This window comes from Phymastichus coffea, unplaced genomic scaffold, assembly GCF_024137745.1.
Source record: "Phymastichus coffea isolate CEN01 unplaced genomic scaffold, Cenicafe_Pcof_1.1 PCOF00001, whole genome shotgun sequence".
Classification (NCBI taxonomy): Eukaryota; Metazoa; Arthropoda; class Insecta; order Hymenoptera; family Eulophidae; genus Phymastichus; species Phymastichus coffea.
Window position 1 is genome coordinate 3,203,560 of NW_026706812.1, and position 18,884 is coordinate 3,222,443.

Here is an 18,884-nt window from a genome sequence, read left to right on the forward strand (position 1 = left end):
CATATATTGAAGAAAATTCGTACCTGATAATAGTGTGAGTGTTCGGTAGGATTTTCGTTGGTCAGTCTTAAAGGAAACTTCGAGCGGTTCACAGTGCAGTGCTAATTGTTTATTATTATTTAAACATTAGTAAGTTTTATATTTTTTTAAAGTTAATTAATAAAAATAAAACAACAACAACAATGGAAAGTATCACCAAAGCGTGTGAGTTTTTAGAAACTGTAAGTATAATTTTAAATAATTTAAAAATAATTAAAATAACTTTTATAATTTTTTAATAATATTATTATTCAATTTCAGCTTACCACTTCAGATTACCAGCTTCCGACCATGCAGAATGTCGGAAAAGAGCCGTATATCGGCTCTTAATTTTAATATTAATTACCGTAAGTATTTTTTCTCATATATTTATTTATTTATTTATTTATTTATTTATTTATTTATTTATTTTCAGTTGCAACGATTTGTGGAGGAGAGCAGTCCTCAAGCACTGCAAATTCAACAAATAAAGGCGATTGTCCAACAAGTACGTATTATTATAAAATTATATCAATTTATATTTTTTATTAATATTTAATTGTCTTTTCTCTTTTTCAGTGGATCAAGGAATCTATAGCGGCCAGAATGATGGCGCATCAAGTCGCCTATCAAATTGACAAAATTGTCAATGATCGCGTCAACGCCAAACTAGAACAACATAAGCGTGCGGACGCTATGCGGAGGCAGCAAGAATCCGCTCGATTGGAGCGGAAACGGAAAGCCGCCTTAGCTAAAGCGCAGCAAGACGAACTTGCTGCGAAAGTTAAGCGAAGGCTTTCCAGCATTGCTGCACCATCAACAACAGCCATGGTGAATGAAGGTAATGGGTCATCTTCGAGGCTGTCAACGACATCTACATCGATGACATTATCATCGTCATCATCAGCAACGTCGAGGACAACATCACCAGCGACGTCAACAGCAACGTCGAGGACAACATCACCAGCGACGTCAACAACAACCTCTTCGACAGCAACATCCGCAGGCTGTCAAAGAGGAGATAATACTCAAATTGATAAACCACTCGATTTGACCGCTAATGTAAGTAATTTAGTTATACAATGAATTAATAAATTTAAATTAAAAATAATAATTAAAAAATTTGTTTACAGAAAAAAATTCCGGTGGTAAAAAACGTTGAGTGTGTTCGACAGAAAGTAATTTTGATTCCGGCACAACCAACCATCAGGAAGCCGACTCGCCCCTCTAAGGTCGTCGGGTCCAAAAAAATTAAATAGTAATATTGAAAAGAAAAAAAATTGTATTTTTATAAAAAATAATGTATTTTATAAAAAAAATAATAAATTAAACTAAAATAAAAAATTAATAATGTTTTAATTTACTTAGGATCTACCAGTGCCCCCACCCCCATTCACCTATTCCACCCACCTACCTACTCTCACCCACTCACCCACCAATATTCATCTACATAGGTTGGTAAGGTAGGATGCTGTAGAAGTTGGTAGGGTATTTAGTAAGCTGTATGATGGTCTCTCTCCTTCTATAGTAGGGAGCATAGTAAGCTTATGCTGGCTAAGTTTGGGCCTTCGGAGAGGGGGTAGCGTCTCTAGCTTGCTAGGTGCGTACGCCGTTTAGTGTGTATGCTATTCTCTTTCTCTCTCTCTCTCTCTAGGATTATAGGTAGTTTGTATTAAATTCTAACAATATATAGTGTATATGTATATAATTTTATTTTTTTATTGAAAAGCATTATGTACATTGATTACATAATGTCTTGTTAATTTCAAACTAATTTTTTAACATCACCACTAATCGGGTTATATTGTACAATACGATCGTGTAATATTAAGCAGTAGGCTGCAGTATCTTCAGGAAAATCAGTCCGAGTTTCAAATTCTAGGCGAACATCGACTGGCGCGCTTTTTAATGTTTCATTTTGTTTGGAGCAGTCTATAACTACTAGCGGTACTTTATTAATGAAATCTTTTTTATTGAGTAACGGCTCGTTTTCTTTACCATAATAAGAGTTTTGAAAATTAGTATACATATCGTAGAGAACAGCAAACTGATTTTGATTGATATTTAAATTGAGATTTCCATACGGATAGCATTGCGAATTGAGGAATAGCTTCACATTACTAATATTACAATGATCAAAATTACTAGAATTATCACTTGCTGAACTTTTACGTTTAGTTTGAAAAGCTAAAATAACAAAGCGAGGCTTTTCCAATTGATTGGAAGTCTTAACACTCCAAACATGCTTTGATGTACGAGGTAATTTTGGATACTCATACATTTCCCAAGTACGATAACTCATAGTAATTGCACGATCTCGTCCAATCTGATTGAGTAATTTGATTTTTTCTTTGTCTGCAACCATCACATATGGCATCAACCATTCAACCTTAGTTAAAGTAATTTTTGTTTTTTCTGAAGCAGCAGGATTCCCTATTGGAGCAGACAAAATAGCATTTAAATCATCTCTTGATCTTGTGAGAATAAGTTCATGCTTGACATTGACTACAATTTTCCGATAATCTTCAGCAAAGCCCAGTAACATACTGAGAGGGATAGTCACATCAAAAAAACCTTGAGCGTTACATATTAAAACTTCGTTGTTATCACCATTCCATCCAGCATTTTCAGCGATAGAGCTTTGACATGGATTGAGTGAAAGCCAATTTTTCATGAGGCTCGTTAAGCCTACATTTTTCACTTTATCAATTTCAATAGCATTTATTTCATATCGTATTTCCTCGAACAAATGACAGAGGGCATTGTTGACTAATAAAGTGTTCTCCACTGGAGTGGTACCGTCCGGCTTGGTCAACCTACCACAAATATGAATCATACTGCGCGATGGAAGCAGAGATAAATCTTGATGTTGAATTGCTATATGAATTTCATCACTATTATTGAAATATGATAATGAATAAGGCTGATGCGCATGAACTTCATAATGAGCTATAGACTCATCGAAAGCGACAGCTGAATGAATGTCTAGAATTCCCTCCATATTATTATTATTGTTGTTGTTGTTTTATACAACACACTAATATGCACAATATTTTCTTCCACGATTTTCGACGACTTCTAGTCTCAAGCTTTTCAGAAATTGAATGTTCTGAGGTGTGAGCGGTCTGATAGCTCGCTGTTTACTGGTTGCTGTTCGACATTTTTGTCTTTTAATATAGCCTCGGCCGCTCTTTATATTGTAAATGATACCCATTACTAAGATATGGTCTTTATATGCACTCGCACTGTGATGACTTCTCCTCGAAAGTTAACTAGGTTTCCGTCTTGATCAACTATACGAATTTGAAAATGATCAATGCTCCTCACAGTGACTGGAAGGTAAATGACGTGAGAGGGAACTTCTATAATCTTATATCCAGGTGGGACTGCTGGGAAAAATTCATGTATAGTATGTACTTTGCGATCGTTTATGTAAGAGCCTGTAGTAATATTACACTCTACACGTAAAGCATTGACTTTGAGTATAGTGACGGGTAAGTCAGAACTATGTGTTTCGTTTTCAAGGAGTTCGTTTTCAACGAGCGTGCGTTTAGTGAAGCCTAAAATTGATCCAATAGAATCTTCTGGTTCAAAATGTATTTTTTGACTGCACCGAATGACACTACGTAAAGTATTATTATTTGGTTTTAGGCTAAACGATATACCTTTAGGTGCTTATTCGTCTATGAGAAAGCTTTCAATATCTTCTATTTCGTAGCTACCAGTCGGTAAAGTGATAGCTTCTTGACCTTCAACGTAAAATTTATTACAACCAACGTCAATGTTTGGTATTGAATTAAATGTCAATAGCTCAACTAGACCAAGAACGTATTTTTTGTTTGCTATCAATTCGATCGGTGGAAAATAATATGATTCGAGTACGGATGATGTTCCCGAGAGACTCAATGTTAGTGTATTCTCCATGACAGATTCATATCAAATGACAGTCATTCTTTGAATGAGTATTTTATATACTAGTCGTCTTTTCTATAGTTTGTTTAAAAGAAATTTGAGACAAAGATGGCCGCAATTATATGTATTAAAATCTTGATATCTAATATAATTATAGATGATTCTATTAACTTTGAGATAAAGCAATAGATCTATAGGCGGCTGTAGATTACCAAAACTATCAAAATACATAACCTCATCGCCTTTCTTTTTATATGCTACCCAATGAGTACCTGGCCCCCGTTTATTATCCAAATTTACAATAGCTGTCTCTTGATATCGAGGCCCATCGGTCGGTAGAGCATCACGCATAAAAACACCTCGAAAATTTGCATTTTTTGTATTTTAGCATATTTTCTTATATCATGATCTGTCAGTGCTCGATTAGGTAAAGTTATTTCGAGCTTTTTTTAATTAAACCTTTTCCACTTGAATATGGTTTCAGATGAAGACCATAACCTTTACGATGTGGTTTCAAATAAAGTCCTTTACCAATAGCAATAGCTTCCATAGTTTTATTGTGTCTATGAGCCTCTTTCAATTCATTTTGAGCGGCCTTAGCACTGTTAACGGCTTTTGCTATTGAAGCAGCTCCTCCAGCTAAAGCTCCAGTGGCGCTCAAAGCGGCAAATAATGGAATTAAAAAAGGAAGAGCTCCACCCACTTTACTAGGAATTGGTAGAATACAAGGAACATTTATTTTTCTTCTTCCTCCAGCCTTCTTCACAGCTTCTTTAGCGCCTTTTATAGCCGAACGAATGACAAAGAGTGATTTATTACTAGGAACAACACTTCTCGAGGCAGCGTTAATAATTTTTTTCAATGCAATTGATAGATTTTTCCTTTTTACATGTGTCTTTCGTCACTGTCGTTGTTGTTGGCGATTTTTTAATCCCTTACCTCGTTTCTTTCCTCGTTTTAAAATTTTAACACCCATACCAAGTTTACTTTTAACTTTCATTATGTTGGCTACAGCAAATTCAGCAACTTTCTCACCAAAACTACTATCTTTCGCTTGCACTCTATCCCAGGCTTGTTTAGCTAGAATTTTGTCGGCTACGTTTCTCGCCTCAATGTTCTCTCGATTTTGAGAATAAGCAATATCGCGATCTTTACAAGCAGCGTCTAGCGGGTTTTTTCCAGGATCACCACGAGCAAGTCGTTTTTTCAATTTAGTTCCCGGTCCGCAATACTGATAACCAGGCAAATGAGCTTCGAATGGTAAGTTATTAATGATCTTATTCACTAAGCCAGCACCACCAGTCTTTTTTTTGTAACAAATGATCATACCTCATCAGAAGACAAAGTCTTAATGAAACTAAAAATATATAAACAGTCTTTTTATAGTTAGTAGTCTCATTCGTCCTTCGATCGGTGATTAGAAAACAATATGGACTTCAAAGAGCAACCGCATAAGTTGCAAGTCATAAATTTTGATAATGTGGTTGAGACGGAAAAACGAGAAAAAAGACATGGTGAACTACTGCCTGACAGTATACGAGCAGTTTTCTGTGGTCCTAGTAACTGTGGGAAAACTAACTGTTTGCTAACACTAATCACACATCCTAATGGACTTAGATTTGAAAACATTTATGTTTATTCAAAGTCTCTCAATCAACCAAAGTATAAGTTTTTAAAAGATTTATTGGAACCGATTGATGGTATACAGTATTATGCCTTCAGCGAGCATGAGGCAGTTGTTTCACCGGATAAAGCTAATCCAAATTCCATCATGATTTTTGACGATATAGCCACTGAAAAGCAGGACAACGTGAGAGCATTCTTCTGTATGGGAAGACATAAAAAGGTAGATAGTTTCTATCTCTGTCAATCATACGCTCGCATACCGAAGCATCTCATTCGAGATAATGTGAATTTACTAGTTTTGTTTCGACAAGATGACGTGAATATTAAACATATTTATAACGATCATGTTAACTCAGATATGACTTTTGAGAAGTTTAAAGTAATTGGTTCAAAATGTTGGAGAGACGATAATCATGGATTTATAGTTATTGATAGAGATAGACCAATCAATCATGGACGGTATAGAAAAGGATTCGATTCTTTTGCTATAAATATAACGGAGTGAACGAATGAAGATTATTTAACTTTAGAAACTGCAAGCGTCAACATGGCTAATTTTGAAAAAGAAAAGAAGATGCTCGAGCAATTATCTGAGGCTCGTGATGCCATCAGACGTAAGTATCAACTAATAAAACGTGACAAAGCTGATTTAGAAAATACATTGAATGAAACTTTTAAACCTATGGTTGATCCATTGAAGAAACTTGTGGAGGTAGCTATTGATAAAACTAACGATAATACTGAACAGGAAACGAACAAGGAGAAGAAAATTACGTTCGATAAAGTTTTCAAGTCAAAAACAACAGCTGACACTCCCTATAAATCTCGATATTTCAATAGTACTGTTAATGACTTAAATTCAACATTACATCCGCTTGATTCTACATTTGAATCCGCTATGTCTATTACTGATGATGGTGATGAAGATGAATTTAGTAAGACTAGTGAATCAACACTTGATAGAACCGCAATAAATTTAGACAATGTTAGTTCAAAACAACAAAAACAGCTATTGGATGACTCGATTGTAGGAAACTATATTCGACTATTGCATGAACCGCAACAGAAAAGTAATTTAGACAAGACATTTGGCGTTCGCTTGCATGAAAATACATATGTCATAGGCAATTCTCCAATTTCTTTCCAAAACGATAATGTGACTATGAATGATAAAGCATTCAGCAAGACATCTGGATTAATGGAACTTCTCTTTCGTAAAGAACCTAATTCTAAATTAATCAGTTCATCAGATATTGAAAATTATATAAAAATTCTTGAAATCACTAACGCTCATCGTAAGAGATATGAAACAAATGGAGAATATCGCAATAAGCATGTAAATAAATTCAAAAAGTATATTGGTCCAAATTTATCTTTAAGTGGTAGTGCTAAGAAGCGAAAATTGACTATTGATGGAAGAGGTCTTTTTCCTAACTATAAAATAGCAAGAAAAGGAACATTATTTGATTATGTATATTGGGATGATCCAAACGAGCTCGTTGATCGATTGAGATTGCTTATCGCCGAACAAACCGCTGGTAATCCTAGTCATATTAATGAAATTCATTCAATCATTGAAGAATTACGTGAAGCTGGCTATATATATTAAGACAATTCTAAATATTCCTCAGTAATAAAATGAGTGTTGATGTGTTTGGACGTACATTGAAAAAAAAGGAGGGTAATCAAGGTCCTCCTGGTATATGGTATAATATCACTAAAGACGGACAATACGACCCGAATGACAAAAGAATTTGTTATATAGCCGATCCTCAGGAGAGTAACGATGCTGTAAACTTACGAACGTTGCAAAAAACTATTATAGCTAACGTTACTACGCTTACGAGTATGATAAATGATCTCTCAAAATCATTGGATACAATAAGATTAGAATTAGTAAAGCATCAAGTAATTATTGCTAAGTTAGAAAAAGATAATATTAGTAATCATAAAGAGAAACAGAAAGAGAAAGTGATAGAAAAAACTATTGGACCGTTAGACATTTTTACAAAAATTGGACCGTTTGAAATTTTAAAAAAAAAACTTTAAAATGAAACATCAAAGAGTGGTGGATGAGTTAGACAAACCAGCACGTCGAAACTATCCTCGTCGAAAAGTCGATATACGCGGAATAGATGAGACGTGGCAAGCTGATCTTGTTGAGATGCAAAACTATTCTAGAGAGAATAAAGGTTTTCGCTATCTATTAACTATTATAGATACGTTCTCTAAATATGCTTGGGGAGTTCCAGTAAAACAGAAAACTGCTACAGATGTCACTAACGCAATGGAGTCTGTATTAAAAAAGGGACGCATTCCTAAAAATCTTCAAGTGGATAGAGGCAAAGAGTTCTACAATACAAATTTTCAAAGTTTAATGAAAAAATATAAAATAAACCTTTATTCTACTTATAGCAATCTTAAGGCAACTATTTGTGAACGTTTCAATCGCACGCTAAAAAATGTCATGTGGAAAAAATTCAGTCTTCAAGGAAATTACAAATGGATCAACATTCTAGCTGATTTATTGAAATCTTACAATAATCGAAAACATCGTACGATAGATATGAAGCCAAAAGACGTAACTAAAGAGAATGAAATGCAGGTGTTGAGACGATTCTCTTACGACCGACGTCTTTTCGTTAAGAGCCCTAAATTTCAAGTAGGCGATAAAGTACGTGTGAGCAAGTCTAAACACGTTTTCGAAAAAGGATACACTCCTAACTGGTCTACTGAGATTTTTACTATTCAACGAGTTGCGAAGACAAAGCCTATCACTTATCATTTAAGAGATTATAAAGGCAATCCAATTGTTGGAGGTTTTTACGTGCAAGAACTACAGAAAGTATGTATCCTGATGTATATCTCATTGAAAAAGTTTTAAGGAAACGTGGTAATCAAGTATACGTTAAATGGTTGGGATTCGACAATTCACACAATTCATGGATAGATAAGACTTTATACATATGAAAGAATAAAGACGTTTATGTAAAGTAAATTTTATTCAAATAAATATCACAATAATAATAAATAATTTTTGTTTTATTTTAATGGTAAGAGCCCCAACCTTCGCTCTCACCTGTGAGGTACTTCCATTTGAACATCATCACTTGTGAGTCCATTAGAACAAGTCGAAACCTGCTTTAGTAGAAACACCTGTGACTCATTTACCTCTCCACAATATATTTTATAATAAATTTATTGTATATACTTTATTGAAATAAAGATACATTGTTGTTACATTAAATAATAAATTGAAATCTACCAGCGCTATGATATTCAATCTGTAAACAATATTTTTGTACATGATCTGAAAGTAATATGTAAAGATCATAATGTTTCATGATGGCTCTTGAAATTCGATCTGGTAAAATAAGTTGGAATTCACAATCAAGCTCGAGAATGATTCGATTGTTATCTTCTTCCTTAAAGTTTGTTACTAAATAACAACGATTTTCTTCAAGTTCATAATGATTTTTCTCCGGTAGTGGATGAAAGGGCTTCATAGCTATTTTATTTAACATTTCTAAGTCCATCTTGCTATCGAAGACTTGAGAATAGTGGAGAAGGAAGTGGATACTACTGGTAACGATTCTTCTAACAGAATGACGTTTTCCGAGCTCTTCTCTCTCTCTTAAGACCTTTTCCCCACCTACACTTTTTTCTAACCGGCACGGCCGCCTCCCTCCACTTGCTACTTCTTCCACCTCCACTTGCTGCTTCTTCCACCTCCACTTAGATTTTTAGTTTGTTAAGTGTATATATTATACAATGATTTTTTAGTATAGGTTCAAGAATATGATTCATCATTATTATACGTTTTTTAAATAGTGCTCGCGATATTATACTACTTAGTTGCATAATACGACGTTGAAAGCGTTCTCGATCTCGTGCAAGCTGCTCCCACACTCCTTTTCTCGAGTCTTTGTCTTCAATAGGAAGATGATGAATTTGAATATTATCTGAGAACCATACATACTTCGAAGCGCGAATGCTCTTCTTGTTTCTTCTAATAGGCGCCATGATGAACCACAAGAGGATAGTCTTGCTATAGCTATTTCTTCTCACTGAATGATGGTAAAGCAAACTATGCATTCTTCTTATAAATATATTAGAACTCGAATGACTGCCCTCTATCGGAACTTAAGGTTAATTATAGGAATAGTGAGAGCCCCAACCTTCGCTCTCACCTGTGAGGTACTTCCTTTCGAATCAACGCTCATGAGTCACCTTTACATTGAGATGAAATTCAATGGAAAGGGCTACATTAAGAACTTTTTTTTTTACCTCTCCACAAAAGGAAATAAGAGGATAGTTAAATAAAGGAAAAAAGACTATTTAATTAGATATATTTTTTTTATTATTCATAGTGTAGCTATTTACATTATTATTATAATACATTTAATTACTATTCGTTGATAATACAATTATGTTTAAATTCGAAGTTTGAACCGACAATATGGTAAATAAATAATTCATCTTTCTCACTAGTCTGATGTAGGTTGTTCAACATTTCTTCATCTTTTTCGAGTACGATGTTAACCCTTTTAGGCAGGAACACATCAAATTCGTCGTCAACTGTAATAACAACGCTAAATCCATATTTCGTTGTTAATGATCTAACTTTTGTTACTTGGTATAACGTGTTTGATGTTAATTGGGACATCGCCTTCCGAGGAAGGTAAGTCGTCTTCGAAATTTTATTTATTGCTGAGAAATCCATTCTGAAAAATAAAAAATCAAAGAATTATTTATTTATTTATTTATTACTAAGGTATTAATAAACTAAAATTATTTAAACATCTTACTTGTTTCAATAGTTAGTGGAAGACGTATTAGAGGTAAGACTGTTGCTTGAGTGAGAGCTGAGCAACTGTTTGGAACAAGAGTGAGCTCTTAGTTTTATAAGTGGCATCCCCACTCTTAAAGCTCAAGGCGCCGTCGCCGCTTCCCTCTCTTTCAGTCTCCCCTCTCTCATGATTCTTCATCTAAAACCATTCTCCCACTCTGTAGACTCAGATATCCATTGTTTTTCCCTCTCCATTACTAGTCATCAGCGCCATCTAGTAACTGTCGAAGGAGTAGAATTCTTTCGCTAGTGCTGCCCTCTAGAATTATTTTCTTCAAATCTGAATCTTTTCATATTACTATTTTGTTCTATCACTTCGTCTTCTTCTCTATACCTCTTTCTTCGTAGCTGTTCAACTCTTTCTTTCATTTCAGCAATTTCAAGAGTTTTATAATGTCCCCATGGAAGTGTGTCCGGATTATTATAAAAAATACATCGTTTATCATCATGACGGCTTAGTGCTGTCTTTTCCTCTCTCTCTGTTAATACTTGATGTAATTTAGATCGAATATTACATTGAGTACGTTTAATAATTTCCATTTCGTTTAAACACCTTCGATAATCTGAATGAGTTATTGTATTTTTTACTGTATGTTTTTTCACTCTTTTTGCCTTTTTCAAGGAATCCTTATTTATTATTTCAATACTGTATAGTTTACTTCGTAACCCAATGTACTCCCTCATAATAGCAGCATTGCACTCATCCTTCATAACACCAAGAACTTTTTTGTTAGCTAGAGGCATTCCAAATTGATTATCAGCAGGATAGTCCGATGTGTCAAATTTATCAATGTCTACTTTCATGATCTCATACATATCGACATCTTGAATTTCATAAATGAGGCTGTCAGTATCAGTATAAAGTAATTTACATTTTTCACCAATACGTTGCTTCATGTAACCATAATGAAAGTCATAGACTAATGTTTTTGAAAGATCTAATACACATAGACCGATGTATATAGGTTTTTTAATACTGATAGTTGTCCGCGATAATTGAATAGCAGCTAAATTTTCATGAAAGATGGAACTACTATGGAAATTTGGTTGGGCAATTCGAGCTTCAGCGCCATATCTACCACCCCATTGATTGATCAGTTTGACATCTTTTCGTTTTCTTTCGTCTTCCATTGTTTTTCCATATACTGCATTAATCATAAGCTTGTAAAATAATTTTTCAAACTCATTTTTAGCTTGCTTTCTTTTTTCAGTATTTAAATCAACATATGGTTTTAGCCATTGTTTTTGTTTGAATTCTAGCGCTCTATATATCTTTTTGAGTTTTAGTCCATATTTGAGAGCTTGTTTTAACGCTCTATAATGAATAACGTATCGTTCTTTATCATAAAGCGTTGTCAAAAGTTTTTTCTGTTTTGATTCGGGTGGTTTAGTATGTTCAGGACAAAGAGGTAGGTCTTTATGTTCATCATGCAGCTCTTGTGGATACTCTAGATCTACTTCTAAAATATAGCCTACGTCGCTATCATCAGAGATATTGAAAAAATTTGACATATCCACATTTGAAACCCATTTGAAGCCCTCAAATGGTAGTGATTGAGTCATAGCCCAACCATAAAGGTTGTTTACGTCATAATACATTAAAAATTTGTTTGGCTCATCCTTATTGAATTCTTCACCCATATATTTATTGTTTGCTTTTGAAAATCTATTGCAGCATTGACTAATACCTCCACGAATACCTTTCTGAATGAATAAAACCATATCTATATCTGTTAATAGTTCAAGCTTCATATTTGTATATTTTAACATCGCATCCCATGTTAATCCAGGAGTAGTGTAATAATGAGCAGGATCGAGATCATATGCATTCTTACAGGTTGATCGAAAATTCTCAAAAATATCAGCTAGTAAAAGTCCATCAGTTTTCAGATAGAGATCAGAATACATTCCTAAATCTATTTTCTTCCAAATACTACCGAAAATATTCCATACGTTTTGAGCATGCTTATATTCTTCAGTAGGAATATCACTATCTGTCAATTGACTATGAAATTTTTCAATAGATGGTAACTCTGTCTCAGTTAGTCTATTTAAATTTTCTATGTATTCATATGGGAAAACTCCTTTTCTTTTGAGTAAATTAATCTCTTCTAAAGTATAATTATCTTTCTGAAATTCTCTCTGTACAATATCTAGCTGAGGTAAATAATATGCTAATTTATCTAGAGATGTAGGCATAAATCGAAAGGAATCAATGAAACGAAAGCTAATTCGACTGTTTGCAACTTCTTTTGTGAAGGATATGTATCGCTCCTTGTTTTCAGCGAGAACAGAGATCTTTCCTTTAAATTCTGAGTTAGTAGCAATTTCTGTTATAATAAAATGTGAGTCATATCCTGTAAAGTTATGAAATACGACTGGTATGAAAGCAGCATTTTTATAATTCAAATTGCAATGATTGTGAGCTGCACCTCTAAATTTTCCTGTTAAATGACAATGATCACGAACTCGTTTTTGGTTATCTTGAAAATATTGGTTGCAAATATGACATCTTCTTGCCGTTTGGAATGTCCGTTCATTAATAAATGATAAATCCATTTTTATTGCATTATTATATATCTTTATTAACTCAATTACTAGGGACTTCAATTGCTTTATAAACCATGATGCTGGTGATTCGTCTTCATTTAATTTTTTTCTATATGACTTATATATCGACTTACTATCATCATAACGGCATTTTATATATAATCCAATGCTATAGGCTTCATGTTCTTGGAAACTATATCTCTTAACATTGAGATTTCTATTAGGATCTTCTATAGGTTTTAACAGACATTCAAAATCCGCGTATATAATAAATGGAACTCCCTCTTTATGTTTAAAATTTTTAAATTCTAAAGTAGCATCGTCAAGTAAATTAATCCGACACTTATTTATTTTGGAACAGTCAACTTCATGAGATTTCAAATTTTCCTTGTTAGTAAAATAATGAAGGCAACGTTCGCAAAGATAAATTTTTTCAGTATGTTGAGTAACTTGTCTACGAAGGAGAGCAGATAAAGTTTTAATCCATACGTAGTGAGTTTCTAATTTGAATTTTTCATCATCTATTGATATTTGTGGTCTATTAGTCTCATTTTCATCAATATATTCGTTTTGTATTAAGAGTAAGTTCACATGTTTAGTTTGTTTTAATTTCGTTATATAGCACGGTGAGACTTCATATTTCGATCCATATTTTTTTAGTATATATAAATTTACACTTATATTATTCAACTTTTCAAATTTAGGAATACTTTTTATTTTTACAGGGAAGCTTATACCATCAAAATTCAGTTCATTCTCATAGGGCTTGTACTTAATTACTCTGTTTGGATTTCTTGCAACTGGATGAAGGCATGAAAGTATAGCCCATTTAAAACATTCATTGTCTTCATTTTTTACATTAACACAGGCTCTTTTATTATCTATGCTTGACGGTAATGGTATATACGAGCATGGTTTAAGTGGATTATACTTATTTATATTAATAGTGAGACCGACAATAGTTTTTAACGACCAGCCTGAGTCTCTTTCTTGAAATTCTTCGATTTGTTTAAGTATAATATTTTTAACGTTATTTTGAAACCATCTATCAAGATCAGTAGTCTTATAAATGCAAACATTTTCTGTATTGAAATACTTGATTTGAATATCTTCTTCTTGATTTTTCTTTATGATAAATTGTGATGCCATTTCTGTATTTATTTTTAAGTTATTATGGATAGCAAGAAATTGAGGTATTTTAATTTGTAATAGTTGATTTGCGGCAACTAGAAATGTTTTTATATCTAAATGATGTTGATTAACTATACAGACTGTACTAATTCGATTTTCAAAGGCTGAATGAATTGGTCTCCAAACAACTCCATCTCCTAGAATTTCATCCTGAATAGCTGTTAATGGTTGTATACTTCCACCAACTTTTATAGTTTTACTTAAATTGACTTCAATAGAATTCAAATGACAAGCACAAGTTTGACACCTTTGTCGAATTGCTCTACTTAAATCAGATCGTTTCATAAATTCATTAATTGAAATTATAGCATTAACTGTTAGATTTCTCCATCTAATACAATCGTCTATATCTAAATCGTTCGAATGGTTATAAGCTTTCCATAAATTTTTAATTGTTTCTTCAAAATAGGCGATAGAAGTCATGTTGTTAGTTATCTAGTTTTATTGTCTTGTACAGTCACTTGTCTATAGTTGTATAAAGGATTATTATGATGAAAGGATGGAAAAGGTAGTGAACAGCTCTAAAAATGAACTTGTTCTCAGTTGGTAATGAATATTGATTTGTTTAACAAATCAATAAGAATTCAACTAACTACTGAGGAACTACTTGCAAATGGCGTAAGGTAAGGCAAGCTTAGCTCGCAGGCTGTCTCGAGAGACTGCGCTCTTTTGCTAGGCCAAAGCTGCTTTTAAAGGTTAAGTGAGGGCGCTGTCAGCAAACTGAGGGCGCTGCCTACAAAGTGTGGGCGCTGTAGGTAGTATGTGGAAGGGTTAGCTCAAACGAAAGAGTGGGGGTGAACCGACTGTAGCACCATCTAACTTATTAATTTAGTATTAAAGGGTTTATATATAGATCTTCAGAATAAAAATATAATCATTATTGCTTTGAGATACGATTCAGCTCACATATCATAGAGAATGATGGACTATATTTTAGATATTCAAGGCTTTCAGAGTCTCAATAATACTTTTATTTGTAAGGAGTTTGCCTATTTACCAGTATGTTCTAATACTTCACCTACAGTACTACTTTTTAAACCTCCATATCATTGGCTCAAACTGTCTATTGAATATCAAAGTGTTAATAAGTGGTTGGAATTACATCATCATGGTATTTATTTCAATTATCGTTAATTAACATTGATTTTATTTGAAATATTTAATAAAATCAATTTTATAGGTATATTATGGAGAAATGGTATTTTACCATATAATTTTTTAAATTGTACTATACGTAGTCATTTACATAATTGTAGAAATATTTATGTGAAAGGATTACAAAAGAAGCAATGGCTTAAAAAAATTATTCCTGAAAAGTAGGTTCAAATAATATACAATAGTACAAAATTCTAAATTCGAATTTAATTAGTTTTTTTTAATTACAGAAATATTTTAGATATCGAAACTGAAATGAGATGTCCGCGATTGGAAGATTTAAGTCTTAAATTTAAACCATCATGTATATATCATAGTCAGAATGGCGAGAATATAGTATGTGCTGCAGTAAATACACAAAAGATACACGATTGGGTGATGGAAAGACAAAAACAAGCAAAATCAAAAGGGATCGACACAGTCGAAAGATTTACAGATGACTATAATTCATATAAAAATTCAACTGAATATTTAAAAATAGCTATGTCAGACACTGAACATAAAGATTATAGACAAAGTGTACTTTATTCAATGTATAATTAAAAATAATAAATATTAAATAAATAATAAATGTGTGCTTATTTAAATAGTAAAATAATCATAACGATTGTAAGAAAGGGTGAATGGATGAGAATAAGGTTCTCTCCTAGCAGAGATGTTTAGGAGGAACATCTCAAGAAGGTGTCAGTCGAGCGACTGCATTCGTAGTCTCTAGCATTCTCATGAAAACAGTTCCCTTCGTGGAGAGAGCACGTGTTGACTATAGACAGCATACGCTCCCCTCCGCACATCATGGTCCACGCTTAGCTAGAGCGTAGGAGAGAGAGAGACAGAGAGAGAAAGAGAGAGAGCATACATTTAATACTGCTATAGTAGCGCACCCCCATCAGGCCAGAACTATAGACAGCATGCGCTCCCCTCCTCCTCCTCCGCACGCTCGGGCCCTATACCAAATGTATGCGTGTGTAGCTAATATACACAATATGCATCCTCTAAGGTACATGTGGCATTGGCTCTAGTGGTAGAACGCTAGCCTGCCAACCCAGAGGTCTCCGGTTCGATTCTCCGGTCTGTCTTTTCATTTTTTTCAAAAAAAAATCGTCGCTATTTTCTATATTCGTTTCATTCTCAATGTAGCAAGTAAATTATTAATAATATATATATATTTATAACTTTAAAAAAACATTTAAATTTAATTAGACTAAAAGCACTAGGTATAGGGTCCCTAGGGACTAGGAGCCCTAGGGACTAGGAGCCCTAGAAACCTTCCTCAAAAATTATAAACAATTATTAACATTAATAATAATAATAATTAACATAGAAGGGATAGAGGCCAGGGAATCAAAGGGTTAAACCAAGGGACCTCCCACGAATATTGTTAATAATAATTGTTAACAATAATAATTATTATTAACATAGCCAGGGGGTCCAAAGGGTTAAGCCCGGTGGGGTCAAAGGGTTACGGACCCCCCGCAGGTGTGCTGGAACATACATTGCTATACTACTGATACTAAAGTTATAGAATCAATCGAATTTCCATACGTTTCTTGTGTGTATCTAGTTATATGTTCAAGAATTATTTGTATTGCTGCCAATGCATGAGAATAATCATGTTTTAAGTCTTCACTAATTACAGTATAACTCTTTGTAATTCCGCCTATGTAGCAAACAGCAGTGAAAATTGAAATCTGTTTATTCACCCAATGATTCCCTTGAACTGGATTTTTCAAAATTACAGACCAATTCTCAGCAAAATCTATATGCATCAGCAAATGTTGATAATTTAACGTCACCCTTTCTTTCTCAGCTTTGATTTCCATTCGCTGTACCTATGTATTTATCGCGTTTGACTTGAAAATGTAAAACTTTTTTTTTTAATTTTTTTAAGCGATATAACGAAAAAACAGCAAATTTTGATCGAATGGATTTGAAGGTATTGGTACTAAGAATATATAAAAAAAATTTGAGCGCAAAAAATGATGGCCTTTTTGAGATACACAATTTTTTCTCCAAGATGCACTTTTTCGAAAACATGCATTTTCTCCCGAAAAATGCATACATTCATATTTTTGATAAATTAGACTTGAAGAACTTCGTTTCTACTATAGATGACATAAAAATTATTTAATTGTATCGAAAAATAAAAAAAATATTGAGGAAACCAAATTTAATTGGAAAAATTTTCTCAATTTTCCCTTTTCAGCAGTGCATTTTCCGATTGCATTATTGACGGAACTATGCATCTGAGAGAAAAAAGAAAAAATACGGGTCCTCTTATTTTTGACCTAGAACAATAAAAAAATACTTTGGAGTAGCTTGGTGACAGGTGTGTGGGGTGCTCTGCATGATCTGAGATGGAATTGGCCATATAGTATTGGTTTTATCTAGTTATATCATTTTTCATTTTCTTTATTTCAAAATACGCGCTCTGTCAAAGTTCCTTTTAATTTGTTGAGTGACCGGCTCAGCACTGAGTGACCCCTTACTGAATCTTGCCAATCTCCAGCGATGGGAATCCATTTATCCTCCGGTTACCCATCTGAAACTTCTTTTTTTTCTAATCGTTACGCATCTAGGTCTGTTATACACTTGTGGCCGTTCTTTCATTGTACAGTGTCTAAATTTCGCGTTTCAATTTCGTTGTGTTTAAATTTCGAGTGTATGAGAGTGGAAAAGTAAGGTGTTAAAAAATTTAACTCTTCTTGTCGATTATTTTCATTAATATTAACGTTTCTATTTTATATCTTTACAGTCCATCGAAGCATTAACCTTATAGGCATTAGTTTTTAAAGGAAAAATATTATTGTGAGTATTATTACTTCGTAAAAGTATTGACGGAATAATGGGTTGGACAGAGCAAATAAAGAAGACAAAGGATTCGCCAAAAAAAGAATTTTATTGAGGGAGCGCCTAAGAACACGTGCGAACGCTTACTACCCAACTAACTAAAGCTCAGAAGCAGTGTGGAGACCCAGAGTCAGCCCGCTCGTGAGAGCGGCGCGCAGGCGCAGATGCGACCGAAGTCGAAACGCTCACATACTTTGATATTTCCAACAAGTATAATTACAGTTACCTTTAATAGTAATTAATTCTACATTTTTATATCCTAATATGAGCTAAGGATAATGATAGAATTGACAATCATTGCAATAATTCACTTAGTGATTAATACTTTTAAATGCCAAGCAGTGTAGAATTTATAAAGTATGTTGAAATATGTTGGAATATTAGGATAAATCGAAACAACAAACACCTTTTAATTGAATATATATATATATATATATATATAAGTGAAACTGTACAAATGCTTTACTCTAAAGATATTACAAAATCTATTAATTATAAATTAAGTCACAAATCAAAATAGCAAAATGAACAAAAATCCAGTCGCAGAGCTCCGCGTCGTAGGAAGGGTATAGCTGGAATGGCAGCGCTAGTTAGAGCGGCAGTGCAGCAACGTGAACGTGCCGTGGTGAGCGCCCGCGCACATGCGCACAGTATTTCAAACACTCCCTCCACTGTACGCATATGCGCGTGAGCACAAGTAGCTCATTCAGACCCGTTGATTTCCGCGTCTGCAAAT

At 33.7% G+C, this 18,884-nt stretch overlaps 1 protein-coding gene across 1 annotated transcript in view; it reads left to right on the plus strand.

The window, feature by feature from the left end:
• LOC131662819 (1,4-alpha-glucan-branching enzyme) overlaps positions 1-18,884 on the plus strand; it is a 588,019-nt gene that overhangs the window by 2,721 nt on the left and 566,414 nt on the right. The window lies entirely within an intron of this gene.